Below are 18,844 nucleotides of genomic sequence, written 5' to 3' on the forward strand. Positions count from 1 at the left end.
GGCTTCCTAGACAGTAACGAACAATGACGTCGATTTTACCATATCAATCCGAGCGCGAGTCTGAAGATGAAACACTGGAAGAACTAGACAAGGCAAGTTTATTTATATAGCACATTTCATACACTATGGCAATTCAAAGTGCTTTACAGAAAGGAATTAAAATAATCCCAAAATAAAAGCAAGGAAAATTAAATGAGTTATAAAAGAAATTAAAAGAGATGTATGATACAGTTATAAAATGAATTAAAAGAGTAAAAAGATGCTATATAGATAAACTTCTCATCTGGCAAAACACCAGTGTATCATATTTTACACAACTCCCAGTTTTACTCTGACATTTGAATGAACTGATTGAATTGAATGAACTAGTCATTCAACCCGAACCTCCATCGCAAGGACGACTCTAGCAGGACGTCTCTCAGTGATACTACTCAGTTTGAGGTACATTATGGGATGTTGCAACTGCAATTTATTTTATTTTACTTATACTTATTTATTTACAGAGTATTTTTCTAGTTCATTGCGGTGAACATGTGGAAACTGTATCAATTACGACTGATGTAACATAAACTTTGGTAAAACAAATCTTGCTCCATGATTAATCTTTCCTCAAAGTAATGAGAACGACAGACAATCTGCATTAATAGACAGTTTTAGGTAATAGTGGCCCACAACCGATTAGCATTAATCAGTATTAATAATGTGAGTTAACCAGTTAGCAGGAGACCAACACAATATAAAACTCAGAACTAAGTATTTAGAACACCATCTTTCAAAAGCGAATCCTGCATTGAACTCCGAGATTTGAGAAGCAGTCGTCAGTTAAATAAAGGGAACACAGCAAAAGTTTAGGATTATACTGCTGTGATATCATGGTAAAAATGAATTCTAACCACTGATTCTTCACATGCTCGTCCTTGGGCAGTGGGAAAAAACTGTCTTTAACTTCACATTGTAGAGCACAGCGTCTTCTCGACATGATGCTGTCCAGCATCCACAGGAATCAGCTGCAGGTTTGAGGTTCAAGTTTTCCCTGGTGTCTGCGCGCGCAGTAAGTGGGCGGGCAATATGCTAATGTTTCGTCTTGACGTCACAACGAAACGGCTTATGACTCGTTTGAAAAACGATTCGTTTAATTGACTCAGAGTCGACTCTTACTTTTGAAAGACAATAACTTTATATACGGTGCACTTTCAGATTTAAAAGTTTGCAGGATGTTTTCATTCACTTAGAGCTATGTTACACACTACATGAAAGGTCATTTAAAAAAAATCCATAATAGAGGCACTTTAATGTATGTAGTGTTACTCTCACATGAGAGACGTATATGAGAGCACTTAGTTCATTTTACAGGTTTTTTTAATCAACATTGTAAAAATAAATTCTTTAAGAATAAATTAATATTTGATTTTTGCATACAGTAATTCAATATATTAACTTTAATTTATTTATGTTATAGTTCAGTTCATCAGAAGAGATCAGAACCAGAGCCCAGCTGTGTGTCTATGAGGAGTGATGCGTCTATGGATAATATAATAAATTTTAAGAGTGAAGATACACAGACTGATCTCAGGTATTTCATTTCTATAAAAATATGATTATAGTATGGCATTTTATATTATCAGAACATTATCAGTAATATATTCTACAAGATATGAGAAATTCTTTTTGGACATTGCGTACAGTTATTTTTTATGTGTAGCTAATATTTTAATGTATGTAGTGTTACTCACACATGAGAGACGTACAGTGGATATAAAAAGTCTACACACCCCTGTTAAAATGCCAGGTTCTTGTGATGTAAAAGAATGAGACAAAGATAAATCATGTCAGAACTTTTTTCACTTTTAATGTGAACAATTCAATTGAAAAACAAACTGAAATCTTTGAGGGGGAAAAATGAAAAATAAAAACCTTACAATGACCTGGTTGCATAAGTATGCACACCCTCTTATAACTGGGGATGTGGCTGTGTTCAGAATTAACCAATCACATTCAAATTTAGATTAAATACAAGTCATTACACACCTGCCATCATTTAAAGTGACTCTGATTAATCACAAATAAAGTTCAGCTGTTCTAGTAGGATTTTTCTGACATTTTCTTAGTTGCATCTCAGAGAAAAAGCCATGGTTCGCAGAGAGCTTCCAAAAGAATTTCCGAAGCATTAGATATACCTTGGAACACAGTGAAGACAGTCATCATCAAGTGGAGAAAATATGGCACAATAGAGACATTACCAAGAACTGGACGTCCCTCCAAAATTGATGAAAAGACGAGAAGAAACCTGGTCAGGGAGGCTTCCAAGAGGCCTACAGCAACATTAAAGGAACTGCAGGAATTTCTGGCAAGTACTGGCTGTGTGCTACATGTGACAGCGATCTCCCGTATTCTTCATATGAATGGGCTATGGGGTAGGGTGGCAAGACTGAAGCCTTTTCTTACAAAGAAAAACATCCAAGTCCGGCTGAAGTTTGCAAAAACAAACATCAAGTCCCCCAAAAGCACGTGCGAAATTGTGTTATGGTCTGATGAAACCAAGGTTGAACTTTTTGGCCATAATTCCATAGAGTATGTTTGGTGCAAAAACAACACTGCACATTACCCAAAGAACACCATACCTACAGTGAAGCATGGTGGTGGCAGCATCATGCTATAAGGCTGTTTTTCTTCAGCTGGAACCGGGGCATTAATCAGGGTGGAGGGAATTATATTATAAACAGTACCAAATACCAGGCAATTTTGAAGAGGAAGTTCACCTTTCAGCACGACAACGACCCAAAGCACACATCCAAATCCACAAAAGCATGGCTTCACCAGAAGAAGATTAACGTTTTGGAATGGCCCAGCCAGAGCCCAGACCTGAATCCAATTGAACATCTGTGGGGTGATTTGAAGAGGGCTGTGCACAGGAGATGTCCTCGCAATCTGACAGAGTTGGAGCGCTTTTGCAAAGAAGAGTGGGTGAATATTGCCACGTCAAGATGTGCCATGCTAATAGACTCCTACCCAAAAAGCTGTAATAAAATCAAAAGGTGCTTCAACAAAGTATTAGTTTAAGGGTGTGCACACTTATGCAACCAGGTTATTGTGAGTTTATTTTTCCCTCTCAAAGATTTCAGTTGGTTTTTCAATTGAAATGTTCACGTTATAGGTCACTTTATAGGTGGAAAAAGTTCTGACATGATTTATCTTTGTCTCATTCTTTTACATCACAAGAACCTGGCATTTTAACAGGGGTGTGTAAACTTTTTATATCCACTGTATATGAGAGCACTTAGTTCATTTTACAGGGTTTTTTATCAACATTGTGAAAATAAATTCTTTAAGGATAAATCAAGAAGAGTGATTGTTTATTGATAAATGGATATGTAATATGTTGAATATGGCAAATATGTTTAACTTTAAACTCTGTTATAGTTCAGTTCATCAGAAGAGATCAGAACCAGAGCCCAGATGTGTGTCTATGAGGAGTGACGCGTCTATGATTCCTATGATTCCGCCAGTATATTTTAAGAGTGAAGATACACAGACTGATCTCAGGTATATTTCAACAAAATATTGGATTAAAAAAATACATTGTGTTTATTAATACTGTGGTATTTAAATTTTTACAGCCATGAAGTCCTCAACAGGTTTAGATCAAATCTGATGAAGAAGTTTGAGTGTCTGTATGAGGGAACAGCACAGCAGGGAAACCCAACACTCCTGAATGAGATTTACACAGAGCTCTACATCACAGAGAGTGAGAGTGGAGAGATCAGTAATGAACATGAGGTGAGACAGATTGAGACACAATCCAGAAGAGCAGCAACAGAGGACACACAGATCAAATGCAATGACATCTTTAGACCTTTACCTGGACAAGACAAACCCATCAGAACTGTGCTGACAAAGGGAGTCGCTGGCATTGGAAAAACAGTCTCTGTGCAGAAGTTCATCCTGGACTGGGCTGAAGAGAAAGAGAATCAGGACGTCCAGCTCATATTTCCTCTTCCTTTCAGAGAGATCAATCTAATGAAGGACAAAACACTCAGTCTTTCAGATCTTCTTCATGTCTTTTTCCCTGAAACTAAAGAAATGGAAATATCCAAAGACAAATATAAAGTGATGTTCATCTTTGATGGTCTGGACGAGTGTCGCCTGTCTCTGGATTTTCAGATTGATGTGAGGTTGTGTGATGTAAGTGAATCAGCCTCACTGGACGTGCTGCTGACGAACCTCATTGTGGGGAATCTGCTTCCCTCTGCTCTCATCTGGATCACCTCCAGACCAGCAGCAGCCGATCTCGTCCCCTCTGAGTGTGTCCATCGAGTGACAGAGGTACGAGGCTTCAATGATCCACAGAAGGAGGAATACTTCAGGAAGAGAATCAGTGATCAGAGTCTGGCCAATACAATCATCACACACCTGAAGTCATCAAGGAGCCTCTACATCATGTGCCACATCCCAGTGTTCTGCTGGATCTCAGCCACTGTTCTGGAGAAGATGATGAGCGAAGCAGAGAGAGGAGAGATTCCCAAGACTCTCACTCAGATGTACACACACTTCCTGATCCTTCAGACCAACATCAAACATGAGAAGGACTATGAGAAGAACGTGACAGATGAAGACATGATCCTCAAACTGGGGAAACTGGCTTTTCAGCAGCTTGTGAAAGGCAATGTGATCTTCTATGAGGAAGACCTGAGAGAGTGTGGCATTGATGTGACAGAAGCATCAGTTTACTCAGGATTGTGCACTCAGATCTTCAGAGAGGAGTTTGGCTGGTATCAGGGGAAAGTCTTCTGCTTTGTTCATCTGAGTGTTCAGGAACATCTAGCGGCTCTATATGTGCATCTATACTATATAAACAACAACATAAATGTGTTTGACTCAATTACCAAACAGAGTTTGCTGTCTAAAGTGAAGGGCTGGTTTCAGCTCAATTCACCAGAAGAACATGTGTCATTATCTGTGCTGCATCAGAGAGCTGTGGATGAGGCTTTACAGAGTAAAAATGGACATCTGGATCTTTTCCTGCGGTTTCTTCTGGGTCTGTCAGTGGAGTCTCATCAGATTCTCCTACAAAGACTAATGAAACAGACAAGAACATCTGACAGCAATGAGGAAACAGTTGAGTACATCAAGAAGAAGATCAGGACCATAGACTCTCCAGAGAAATCCATCAATCTGTTCCACTGTCTGAATGAACTGGGTGATCGTTCACTAGTGGAGGAAATACAACAGTATCTAAAATCTGGAAGAATAAAGGAAGTCAAACTCTCTTCATCTCAGTGGTCAGCTGTAGTCTTTGTGTTGTTGACATCAGAGGAGAAGCTGGACAAGTTTGATATTAATGATTTTGTTGGACAAGTCAATAAAACTGAAAAACTAAAGGTTCTTCAGAAGCTTCTCCCTGTGATTAAAGAATCCAGATCAGTTCAGTAAGTATCAATCAGAACAATCAGTTCACTGTTAAAACATCAGGAAAATAAAAGTTCATAAATCTTCAGTGCTGCAGATGTTGTCTAGAGTTCAGTGGTCAGTATTTGATGTGTTTCCTAAACCGTGACAATGTAAAATTCCTTCATGCATTCAAACAAAGTCTGAAAATTTGTGTGTGAGTAAATAATTCAGGTTTACTAGTTGAATGTTCTTGCACATAAAGAAGGAATTTAAATATTTCAAATATTTCAAAGAAATGATAAAGAAATGAAGACCAAGCAAACAACTGGAGAAACAGCTCATTTATCAAGTAGCTCAAATCTCCTAAAAAACATTTGATGTATGGTTTACATTTAGTCATACATTAAAATTTTACTATTAGAAGGACAATTAAACATTTACTTGATGTTTAGATTAAAGTTGACTAAAACTTCAAATTTTAATTTTACTGTGAAATTGACAATTAAGAATCAAATCACTGAGTTTGTGAAATTAGTGATGGTTCTCTAGTACAGTTCAGATTTAATCTGTAGCAATGACTCTTACATAACAAGAATAGCAATGTACAATGAGACATTTAAGATTATTTTACAAGCCATTACTTTTGTCATTACAGTCCACAATCTCACAAAGTTCCATTATAAACAATAAAGTTGTCTACACTGCATGAAGAAAATCTGTCTTTTTGTAAATGAGAGGATTCGCAAAAAAAAAAAAAAGAGATCAGCAAACATGTCTGTGATCGGCTACATTTCTTACCGTGGCAGAAAACACGTTGTAAATGGAAACATTTGACCATGAACCTTGGATAAGAATTTTACATTTGTTGGAAAGCTATTTGATGGTGTTTAAATTATGTTATTTGATTTTCATCTCTTGACAGGTTATGGAATTGTGATCTCACAGATGAAGGTTTTGCTGCTCTGACTTCAGCTCTGAGATCAAACCCTGAACACCTGAGAGAACTGAGTCTGTCTGGGAATAAAATAGGAAAATCAGTGAATCTGCTGTCTGATGTACTACAGAATCCTCACTGTAAACTGGAGAAACTGTGGTAAGATCATATTTGACTCTCACACATGAATCACAATGTAAAGTATATTTGAAGTGTTCAGCCTCTTTCTGCTGCTGTGAGTTCAGATTATTGAGCTGTAAATGATTGAACACATGAGCTGATCCTCAATAACATGAAACTGCAGGACTGAGAGTCACACTGAAATACACACTTTCACACACAATCAACATTTCAGTCTCTTGACTTTAAACAGACTCGAGCTCAACACCGTCAGAACTGAGAAATGAAGAACATGCTGGATTCATTCTTACTGTTAATTATGTTCATCTTTCTGCATTGACACTTTCTAAAGTATTGTTTTTAATTTTGTAAAATGAAAACACACTCACATACACACTCAAATTGACACTCCATACATATTACATAGTACAGATCTAGTAAGTAACAGTAAAACTAGCCTATGTAATGAATAGTCTCATTTATTAAATCAGATTTTGCACAAGACTGAATTTTAATATAGTGCAAATAAGAGATTATTGTTCCTGATTGAATGATACTTTAGATGTTTTATGATCATGCTTTGTGACATTTTAGATCTCAATCTAATGATCCATCAAACATTTTAATTTGTGCTTTAAGTTTGAACTTTCTCTTTAATAATGGATTCACTGCTAAACTAATCTGATCTGAACTGAGAGAGTGAAGTGTGTCATTGTTCTCTACAGGTTGTGGGATTGTGGCGTCACAGATGAAGGTTTTGCTGCTCTGACTTCAGCTCTGAGATCAAACCCTGAACACCTGAGAGAACTGAGTCTGTCTGGGAATAAAATGGGAAAATCAGTGAATCTGCTGTCTGATGTACTACATAATCCTCACTGTAAACTGGAGAAACTGGGGTAAGATCATATTTGACTCTCACACATGAATCACAATGTAAAGTATATTTGAAGTGTTCAGCCTCTTTCTGCTGCTGTGAGTTCAGATTATTGAGCTGTAAATGATTGAACACATGAGCTGATCCTCAATAACATGAAACTGCAGGACTGAGAGTCACACTGAAATACACACTTTCACACACAATCAACATTTCAGTCTCTTGACTTTAAACAGACTCGAGCTCAACACAGTCAGAACTGAGAAATGAAGAACATGCTGGATTCATTCTTACTGTTAATTATGTTCATCTTTCTGCATTGACACTTTCTAAAGTATTGTTTTTAATTTTGTAAAATGAAAACACATTCACATACACACTCAAATTGACACTCCATACATATTACATAGTACAGATCTAGTAAGTGACAAAGTAAAACTAGCCTATGTAATGAATAGTCTCATTTATTAAATCAGATTTTGCACAAGACTGAATTTTAATATAGTGCAAATAAGAGATTATTGTTCCTGATTGAATGATACTTTAGATGTTTTATGATCATGTTTTGTGACATTTTAGATCTCAATCTAATGATCCATCAAACATATTGATTTGTGCTTTAAGTTTGAACTTTCTCTTTAATAATGGATTCACTGCTAAACTGATCTGATCTGAACTGAGAGAGTGAAGTGTGTGTCATTGTTCTCTACAGGTTGAGTTATTGTGGCGTCACAGATGAAGGTTTTGCTGCTCTGACTTCAGCTCTGAGATCAAACCCTGAACACCTGAGAGAACTGAGTCTGTCTGGGAATAAAATAGGAAAATCAGTGAATCTTCTGTCTGATGTACTACAGAATCCTCACTGTAAACTGGAGATACTGTGGTAAGATCATATTTGACTCTCACACATGAATCACAATGTAAAGTATATTTGAAGTGTTCAGCCTCTTTCTGCTGCTGTGAGTTCAGATTATTGAGCTGTAAATGATTGAACACATGAGCTGATCCTCAATAACATGAAACTGCAGGACTGAGAGTCACACTGAAATACACACTTTCACACACAATCAACATTTCAGTCTCTTGACTTTAAACAGACTCGAGCTCAACACAGTCAGAACTGAGAAATGAAGAACATGCTGGATTCATTCTTACTGTTAATTATGTTCATATTTCTACATTGACACTTTATAAAGGATTGTTTATAATTTTGTGAAATCACACACACACACACACACACACACACACACACACACACACACACACACACACACACACACACACACACACACACACATTCACGCACGCACACATTTGAATGCTTTTATTTGGACCTGAAAGACATTACAAAGAAAACAAGATCCAAATACTCTGGGAAGAGTCTTTGACAAGGTGACAGATCTACAATTCATGGCTCACATACTTGTACAGGTCCTTACATTTATAATACTCAACACATTAAGGATAAACAAAACATCTCCGTCTCCATATTTGCATGCTCCCTATGATGGCTGAAACAGAGCAGAATTTCGCAAACCTTTTTGCCTCTTTTTTTTGCTCTTATGGACATGGCCTAAACTTCCAAATACCAGAATTATTCATTTACAGTTGTATCCAAGTTGGTGAATGAGATCTACTAGTGGTTGATATTTCAATCATTTGGAATAGTAGCAAGTATCCGTATACAGGTCAAAACAGCAGCCCACCTCAAAGATACATACAGATTTCATAACCTCCTTTACAATTAGTCAATTACAATGTCAGGAGTATTTGGCATGTTTTTAAAGTAGTCACTGTCAGATGTGTTATGATGAAACCAGTTAAATTGTACAGTTATTCCATTCCTTTTTTACTCACAATTTGTACAGTGTCCCAACTTTTTCTGATTTGGGGTTGTAAATCTTACTATCATGTCCACAGATTACCTTTTGCAAGTACTTTGCAACCAGATCAACCAGACGGTCATGTCTGGCATAAAGTCCTTTATAATTGTAGCATCCGTTTAGTATAAGCAACCGTTTCATTTTCCTGCTGAGTTGGATGTAATATACAGCAGGGTTCATGCTTTGATGGATACCATGTTGCCAGATTGTACTCGTTGGGAGACACTGTAGTCTTGTTTTAATCATGAATATTAGGATGTCATCTGAGATTGAGGGGTTTGTCAAGACAGAATGAGACACTGAATGGTCGGCAAATTGAAGTAATGCAAGGTTTCCTTGTAATCTGAGACCCGTCCAGTGCTGTTCGTTTTGGGTCTGTCTAAGATGAAGAATTGAGGCTCTTGCGTGTTTAATCTGAAGCTGCTGAGGTGTACTGTCTTTATTAAAGATCGCCAGGGTGGAAACCAGCCATTTATTACTCCATACACATTACCTACAGATCTAAGTAACATAGCAAAACTAGCCTATGTAGTGAATAGTGTCATTTAAGAGATTATTGTTCCTGATTGAATGATCATAAAACATCTAAAGTATCATGTTTTGTGACATTTTAGATCTCAATCTAATGATCCTTCAAACATATTAATTTGTGCTTTAAGTTTGAACTTTCTCTTTAATAATGGATTCACTGCTAAACTGATCTGATCTGAACTGAGAGAGTGAAGTGTGTGTCATTGTTCTCTACAGGTTGAGTAAGTGTGATCTCACAGATGAAGGTTGTGTTGCTCTGACTTCAGCTGAGATCAAACCCTGAACACCTGAGAGAACTGAATCTGTCTGGGAATAAAATAGGACATTCAGGATTGATGTTGCTCTCTGATCTGAAGAATGATCCACATTATAAACTGGAGACATTACTCTACTGTGAGTATATTATTATTTCAAGCTTAAATTGACCTCATTTCAGTGACAGGTCTCATATGTGTGTAACTGGAGAATATAAGATAATAATTCAGCTCCACTTTAGTCTCAGTAAACTATTTTTAATTCTGTGATGTGAATATGATCTATGAATAGGCTAGGTCTATATGAATATTTTCATCCATGTTTACATGCACAACTTTTGTTTCAGTTGGAATTATTTCATTCTGATTGATGAATCCAAACGTAGTGTTTACATGAACAATAAATAAAATGATCGGGTTGATGTGTGTGTTTATATGTCACAAGCTTCAAATGGGAATTGAGTTTTTGACATGCTCACACTGCACGAATATTTCCCGCTGTTTGCACATACTATTCTCCTACTTTGATTGTTTTAAACAGCAGACTTAATATTTCTATATTACGGGTCGGGTCCTAATTAGGAGACAATGAGCACATGACCCGTTGAGCCGTGCTGCTTATATTTATCCCGCAGTAAAAGCACCCGTACCTGCACCCGAAACAGCCTGTGGATGAGAGTCTGAAAGAAGGACTGAAGGCCGTGAGATTGTGTTGGTCATTCATGACACTTCATTCAACAACTACAACAGCTCGTACGCATCATGCGGCATTACGTCATTGCACACGCACAGTACTTTCCAGATTCAGTTTTCAATCTGATCAAGTGTTTACATGTCCTCTCAATCGGATTAGAAAAGGAATAAACCACCCAATCAGATCGAAATTTCATGCGGTTTGAGTTCATTCAATTAAGGTTTACATGAAGGCTTTTCAGTCCGAGCCGTCAATCTGATTACTAACAGATTGTGTGTGTGTGTGTGTGTGTGTGTGTGTGTGTGTGTGTGTGTGTGTGATAAAGTGAGTGCTGATTATCATTTACTGTTATTAACCTTTTCCAGTTTTTCATTAAAGGGAGGTTAGGAGTAAAATCAACCTATAGGGTCCTTTGCACCATGACCTCGAGCCAAACACCCCCCAGAAGCATTTTTTCCCTTGGTCGAACATTATTAAAGTTTGAGCTTATTTAGAGATATCAGCCGGATGGCTTAATAAAACCCAGAATGTACCAAACTTATACAGTGGTTCTGTACTCATAAAACGAGACATTGGAAAGTTTGTAAGTACATCAGGAGTTTATTTAAATAACACTTGCCTGATGGCTAATGCTACCGCTAACCTGGACGTCGAGGTCACTTCAGTGATTTGAGAAAAGCATGTAAAAGTCCTGACAGAAAGAGATGCATAAGGATGTAGTGTAACGACGCCCAGAGTATAAAAACAAAAAATAATGTACATAATGTGTTTTTGCCATTGTCCAGTGTGGTGATGTTATTTATTAATGGTCTGTACTTTTGTTGTCTGATGAATGATTTTTTCTGCAGCTGAAAATGCGTCTGATCTTTGATGGAGAAAAAGAGTTTGAGCTGAAGATGAGCCTGTGGGGGGTGAGTTTCAGTGACCATCCATTATCTGTCCTTAAAACACATTTAGTGTCATTGAGATAACATTATTGATTTATTCATCATAGATTTTATTTTTTATATTTTGCATTTTAACTTTGGTTAAAGGTTTAGTAATTTTGTTGTGGTTTTTGTCTCATTTTGAATGGCTTAAATACAATAAGTTAACGTTTTTTTAATATTTAATTTGATTTCAGTTGATGTTTATTTTAGTTAAAGTAACAAATGTTTTTTTGTAAGTTAACTATAATAAGACAATTTGTTCAGATAATTTGATAAACTTATTAATTTAATTAATATTTATTATATTAATATTTATTTATTTATTTATTTTACACTTGCATTGAACAGTTTGAATTTGTTTTTGACCTTAACTTTTTCTCTAAAATCTACTTAAGTGCATGAAATTACTTTGTAGACAGTGTTGTTGAAATAAAGCTGAAATATAAATATTAGATGAAAATAAAATAAAATGTGAAATGTTGGAAGAACTGAAAGAAATAATTTCAAGTTGAAGTGCTGAAATTACTAAAGATGAAATAAAAAGTAAATTAAAGCTTAAAATAAATAAAAAATGACAAAAGCAAATAACAAAAATACTAAAACTGAAATTAAAATGAAAGCTGAAAATAAAAATAAAATAAATCTGATTCAAAATAATAAATACTTAAATAGTATATATATAATACTAAAACAACACTGGTTAGACAAATATAAATTGTGCCTACATACAAACTTGTTTTTTTGTTTGTTTGTTTTTTAAATAAGTTAGTGGAAGAAAAAGTAAATATAGTTGACTTATAATATATATTACATTTGTTTAACTATGTAATTCTCATACATCCATTTATTTATGCCATATTTGATTGGATTACATTAGTACTAAAAAGTTATAAAAAGAGACTTTCAAGTCAATGATTTATAGTGTGAATTTCATCCATTAGATGGCGTTACAGCACAAATAAGAGGAAAAGCACAATACCTGTTGTGTTTATTAGACATGATCCATTGAATGTTTTTGTCCCTGTATATTAATGACAAAAGAAGAATTCAAAGTTCATGATTTTGCAGTGTATTTGGGTCGTTTTGTTGATATATGATTGTGTGTTTGACAGGTGATTGACATCAGTAAGAGTGTTGTTAACATGATGGCCTCTAAAGTGGAGGTGGTCATGAAGAAGGCGGAGCCTATAACCTGGGGGCGGCTGGACACGCCCCCTCCAAAGCCTCAACCGACCAATGAGAAGAAAGAGGATCAAGACCAAGAGAAAATGATCGCTTGACTCCCGCCGACACGCTCAGGCTCTCAGACAGCAGTGATCAACTAAACCTGCATCCTCACCCGCTGTATGATCTGGCAAATCTGTGAGATTATTGATTTACTTTAGTGGAGTTCACAATAATCTGATAATATTGTGTAGGATGAGCGCAGCCGCAGACTGTTCTTGCTTTACACTCTAATCAGTTTAGATGTGAATGAAAACGAAGCTGTGAGGGATAGAAGTACATTTACACCATCTTTACATTAATATTATAATAATATTAAAACGTTATCAAAATATAGTAAATAATAATAATACCTTTTATTTATGGGCGCCTTTCAGGGCACTCAAGGACACCTTACAATATAAAACAAGGCAATAAGTACAAAACATACAAAACACATTGATGCAACACATCATACAATCATTTCAATAAAAGCTATTCTAAAAAGATATGTTTTTATCTGAACTTTAAAACTGGAAATTGAATCCATTTGGCGAATGTGCAAGGGTAATGCATTCCACAGCTTAGGTGCCACACAACTAAAAGCTCTACCACCAAAGGAACTCATCTTGAAGTTTGGCACAGACAATAAGTCTGCAGAAGATGATCTCAAAGATCTAAGAGGTGTATACAAGTGAAGAAGATCTGACAAGTATTGAGGTGCCAGATTATGAAGTGCTTTAAATGTAAGGAGTAATATTTTATAATGTACACGAAAATTAACAGGAAGCCAATGTAGATGGTAAAGAATTGGAGTTATGTGTTCGAAAGAACGTGTATGAGTTACAATTCTGGCTGCTGAATTCTGTATTAACTGTAGTCTGTGAAGTTGTTTTTTCGGAATCTCACATAAAAGGGAATTACAATAATCAAGCCTAGATGTAACCAAGGCATGAATAAGAACTTCAGTACAGTGTTGAGAGAGTGAAGAACGAAGTCTATTAATATTACGTAAATGAAAAGATGCAGTACGTGAAATATTATTAATATGGGAACTAAAAGAAAGCAAACCATCAAAAATAACGCCAAGACTTTTCACCTGATTAGAAAAGTTAACCGGGCAATTATCAATGTGCAAGGGGAAAGATTGAGCTTTAGATAAAGCAGACCTAGATCCAACAAGAAGGGCTTCAGTTTTATCTGTATTTAACTTAAAAAAATTATTAGTCATCCATATCTTAACATCCTGCAAACATTTAGTAAGGTTAGAAGGGGGATGAGAAGCATTTGGTCTTGTGGATATATGTAAACTTGTGTGTCGTCGGCGTAGAAATGAAAATAAATACCATAGAAACGAAAAATGTAACCAAGGGGTAAAATATAAATAATAAATAAAAGCGGACCCAAAACTGACCCCTGCGGAACGCCGTGAGTGACCGAGACAGGCTCTGATTGAGCAGTCTTAATCTGTACAAACTGTTTCCTGTCACATAGATAAGACGAAAACCAAAGTAAAACATTATTAGCTACTCCAATGCAGGCCAATCTTTCGAGTAAAACTGAATGACTAATAGTGTCAAAGGCAGCACTAATATCTAAAAGAATAAGAATAGACAGGAAACCAGAATCAGCAGCCAAGAGAAGATCATTTGTAACCTTAACAAGAGCTGTTTCTGTACTATGTTTGGATCTAAAACCCGACTGAAAATGCTCATAAATGTCGTTATCTTGCAGATGTGAATCTAGTTGAGTTGCTACTATTCTTTCAAGGATTTTAGATATAAAAGGCAGGTTAGAAATGGGCCTATAATTATTTAGATCATTAGGATCGGCACCAGGTTTTTTGAGAATTGGAGAGATAGAGGCCATTTTTAATGATGGAGGAACAGTGGCAGAAGATAATGAGGAACGTACTATAGCTGTAATAATAGGAGAGATCGAATGAATACAAGACTTAACTAAAACAGTAGGTAAAGGATCGAGTAAGCAAGTAGAAGACTTAGACTTTGTGATCAACTTAGTGATGGAGTCAACTGAAGGCAGCTCAAAGTTGGAGAAAGTTTTAGCAGGGGCAAAAATATGATTATGTCCAATTTGATAATCACTAGACATTAAATCAGAATTAAGTAGTTCTTGATGAATATTGTTAATCTTAGATCTAAAAAAATTTGAAACAGATACACATTGATTGGGAGAAAGTGAAACAGTATTGTGAGGTTTCAACAGTTTGTTAAAAGTACTGAATAAAGTCCTTGTATTACTTTGTCCATTGGCAATGATATTTGCATAAAAAGATGATTTTGCGCTTTCCAGCTCAGCCTTGTAAGAAACCAGATGCTCAGAGTACATCTGTTTGTGTACTTCAAGACCAGTTCGTTTGCATAGTCTCTCCAGTCGGCGACCTAAAGCCTTTTGATGTCGAAGTTCCGGAGTATACCATGGAGACGAGTTGACATAAGATACAATACGAGTTCTCACAGGAGCAACATTATCAAGTATTTGAGAAAAACTATTGTTATAAAAATTTTACCAATTTTTACCAAATCAGATGTAGAAGAATTAAAACAACACTTGTTTACAGAGTGATCAATCATTCCATCCAAAACATTAAGATCAATATTCTTAATATTACGAAATGAAACAGAGCGTTGAGACTTAAAGGGGTCATATAATGGTACATGCACTTTTACAAGTTGATTGCACTGAAATGTCTGTTGGCAGTGCCTGTACACAACCATCCTATCATGATTAAAATCCATCCAGTGGTTTTGTTTTAATCTCCTTATATGTTTGACCATCTCTGAAATCAAGCCGTTCGATATTGTGACGTCATAAGATCGTACGCCCCTCCCGCGATTGTGATTGACAGCCGTGCTTCAACACAAGACCCGCCCTGAGCAAGCTGTGACAGCCGTCGTCATAGTAGTCCGCCATTGTTGATATGCTGGAGTAGAATGGCGTCTACACGATTGTGGTGTTCTGTTCTTAGATGTAATAAGGAACACAGCAGTCATTTGGATGTTCCTAAATCCGAGCCGTTGAAGAAGCAGTGGCTGAGTTTTGTTTTTGAAGCGATATGCCCAAAGGATTGACGCGGGGATTCCCTCACGGGGATTCCCGTCTGTGCTTTCATGTTTACGCTAATCATTTCACACCAGACAGCTTTACAAACGAGAAAAAACGGATCGGTACCAACGTGTTACTGCTGAACCTCCAGAAGATGTGAGTGTAATGTTTTATTAACCTTTATATTAGTATTTATATTAATCTTTGCGAAATTTGCAAACCTTGCTGCAGGCTTCAATGAATGCATCTAAGGTTTACACTCAGGGTACATTACAGCATGTTTTCTATGTACGACGTTCTCAATATAATTCATAATCCCACGTTTATAATGAACAACGCGTGGTTATTGTGTTACAAACGGTGTCCGCACAGAACAGAGGGGCGGGGTGAGCAAAGCTCATTATCATTTAAAGACACATGCACTGAAACGGCGTGCTGAAAACAGAGCTGTTTTTGACCAGCTAAAATTAGTGTTTTCTTACAATACTAATGAGAATTTTTAATTAAAGTATATTACAAACTTTTAATTTAGACCCTAAAGAATCATATTAGCTTGTACAAAAATGGCATTATATGACCCCTTTAACTTTTGCCAATGGAAGAGAAATATTAAATAATATAGGCTTATGATCTGAGATAGAAGATTCAATAGAGGTAAAATTAAAAGGCTTGACACCTGAACAGCATACAAGATCCAGAATATGTCCCTTGTTGTGTGTTGGAAATTTAACAAACTGCACAAGGTCAGCACTATCCAGAATTGATTTAAATTCATTATACTGAGTGTTAGTAGTATTATCAAAATGAATGTTAAAATCTCCCATCAACATGATGTTCGGAGACAGGGTACACAGATGTGTTAAAATGGTAGAAAATTCAGTAAAAAATATGTTCATAGCAGATGCTTTTGGTGGTCTATAAATCGTGACAATAATAGTGGGAGTTGAACCTTTAAGCTGTACGGCCAATATTTCAAAAGATGATGGCTCCTCCGATATAGAAATTGGACAGACTTTATAACTGTCACGATAAATAAGTGCAAGACCGCCTCCTTTACCAGCACAGCGAGGCTTGCATATATAAGCATATCCAGCTGGTATTGTTTGATTTAGATGAAAAAAGTCATTAGGCTTCTGCCAGGTCTCAGTTAGAGTCATAAAATCAATGTTTTGGTCTTGAATAAGTTCATGGATAATAGATGTCTTATTGTTGAGTGATCGAACATTAAAAAGAGTAAAACAGAGTGCAGAAGGCGTGAAGTCTGACCTGGGCAACGGAGCAAGCACTTCATAGTCAACAGATCGCCCAGCATTTTTAGGCAGTCTTGGGTTTGAAGACCAAAAAGACCGAATTTGTCCACCACGTTCAGATGTAGCTGAGCTGAATCGGATATTCCGCTGAGACCCACGGTGAATGTATTTCGGTCTGCGTATATCCGGATGATTATCGCTATGCAGCAGCAGGGGAGTTATGACAGGTCTAAGTTTTTATAGATCTGCCACCGAGTACACCAGACAAGGAGTAGCACTGAACAACGCAGAGGAGAAAATAATCCATAACAGCAGTTTGAAGAGCCACATTGTGAAGTCTTGTTGAATTAGGATAGACAAACCCAACGGTGATGCCGAGCTGAAAACGCCAATCCGCCACAATCAGGAATAATTATCACTTCAAGTCCGATTCAAAGTTCCGAGAGTAAAATAATGAACGGAGAAGCTGGATACAATTTCCCGAATTAAAAAGATTCAATTACAAAAGAAAAACAATAATAAAATAACCGGTGAGTAGCGGCAACCAAACCGTGCCAGCGTTCACTCAACCGGAACCGGAGACGTGTCATATTTTACACATCCTATCGTAAAATATCAAACTAATGCATCCAAATAACTAACTAACTATCATTAACTGTTGGAGCTGCTGCAATTTTGGTTATTTTTGTATGACATTACAACAGTCAACTAGTAATTTTACCAGTTGGTTTTATTAATCAGGAACTCGTAATTATGGTAATTCTAATATGACATCAATGCAGCATCACTTTTTCTTTTGTCCCCCCTGCACATAATTTTTTTCACTTAATTTGTGGAAATGCTAATTTCATTATTTCATAGAATGAAATATGAATGTGTTTTTGTGAATCTACTGTTCATGAGACTCATGTTACTGTAAACATTAAACTCAAATGTGTCTAACTTCAGGAGATTTTACTTGCTAAATCTAATTTTCAAATAGCATGCACTCTCTATATTTTATTTTTGTAAAACAGTGCTTTTAGTAGGAAGAATTTCTCTGGAAATTGTTTATAAAACCATTAAATTGTCACATGAATGTTTTATATATATAAAAACATAAACGTTTCTGTTTCTGCAAAGTCGCGGCTTCAACAACATATACAAAGTATGACAATGAAAATCTGAGGTATTGTTTATGTGCTTTTCTTAATGTTAAAAGCATCTAATGAGTGTGTGAATATCAGTTTGGGTGACCTTTATAGACACACTGACAGCGATAATGGATAACAGAATGGATAATCAGAAGAACTGATAAGAATGTAAATGTGTGCCTTGAAATGCAACGTGAGTCGCTTTGGATAAAAGCTTCTGCCAAATGCATAAATGTAATAATTCACCTCAAATCCTGAATATAAAACAAACAAGAACTTTGAAACTGTCAACTCTGTGTGATCAAATAAGTCTGTTCTATGACAAAGATTGTTTCAGTTGGTGTATTTTCAATAATGTCAAAGTAGTGTAATAATTATGAATTATTTGTCCATTTCGCTTACGGAGACTCCGCCCACAAGCTCTTCTGATTGGCTGTGACTCGAGATTATGTCGCGTTGAACCTTATCGGGTCTGATTTCACAATGAATTCAAGTTCAGAAACAAGTTCTATTTGCAAGTTTTGTAATTCTACATGTGTATGTAAGAATAGTTTTACAAATAATTAATTCAAATGTCACAATTTT

At 36.2% G+C, this 18,844-nt stretch overlaps 1 protein-coding gene and 1 pseudogene across 2 annotated transcripts in view; one reads left to right on the forward strand and one right to left on the reverse strand.

Moving 5' to 3' along the window:
- LOC309506383 (putative N-acetylated-alpha-linked acidic dipeptidase) overlaps positions 1–18,844 on the reverse strand; it is a 63,707-nt gene that overhangs the window by 40,367 nt on the left and 4,496 nt on the right. The window lies entirely within an intron of this gene.
- LOC309506437 (NACHT, LRR and PYD domains-containing protein 3-like) lies at positions 1,445–18,543 on the forward strand (annotated as a pseudogene). Its single transcript, XR_014211821.1, has 9 exons — positions 1,445–1,573; positions 3,421–3,543; positions 3,618–5,426; positions 6,311–6,481; positions 7,168–7,338; positions 8,029–8,199; positions 9,947–10,123; positions 11,527–11,589; positions 12,720–18,543. The product of XR_014211821.1 is annotated as an NACHT, LRR and PYD domains-containing protein 3-like (transcript).

Source organism: Leuciscus leuciscus (assembly GCF_965113295.1).
Source record: "Leuciscus leuciscus genome assembly, chromosome: 9".
NCBI classification, from domain to species: Eukaryota; Metazoa; Chordata; class Actinopteri; order Cypriniformes; family Leuciscidae; genus Leuciscus; species Leuciscus leuciscus.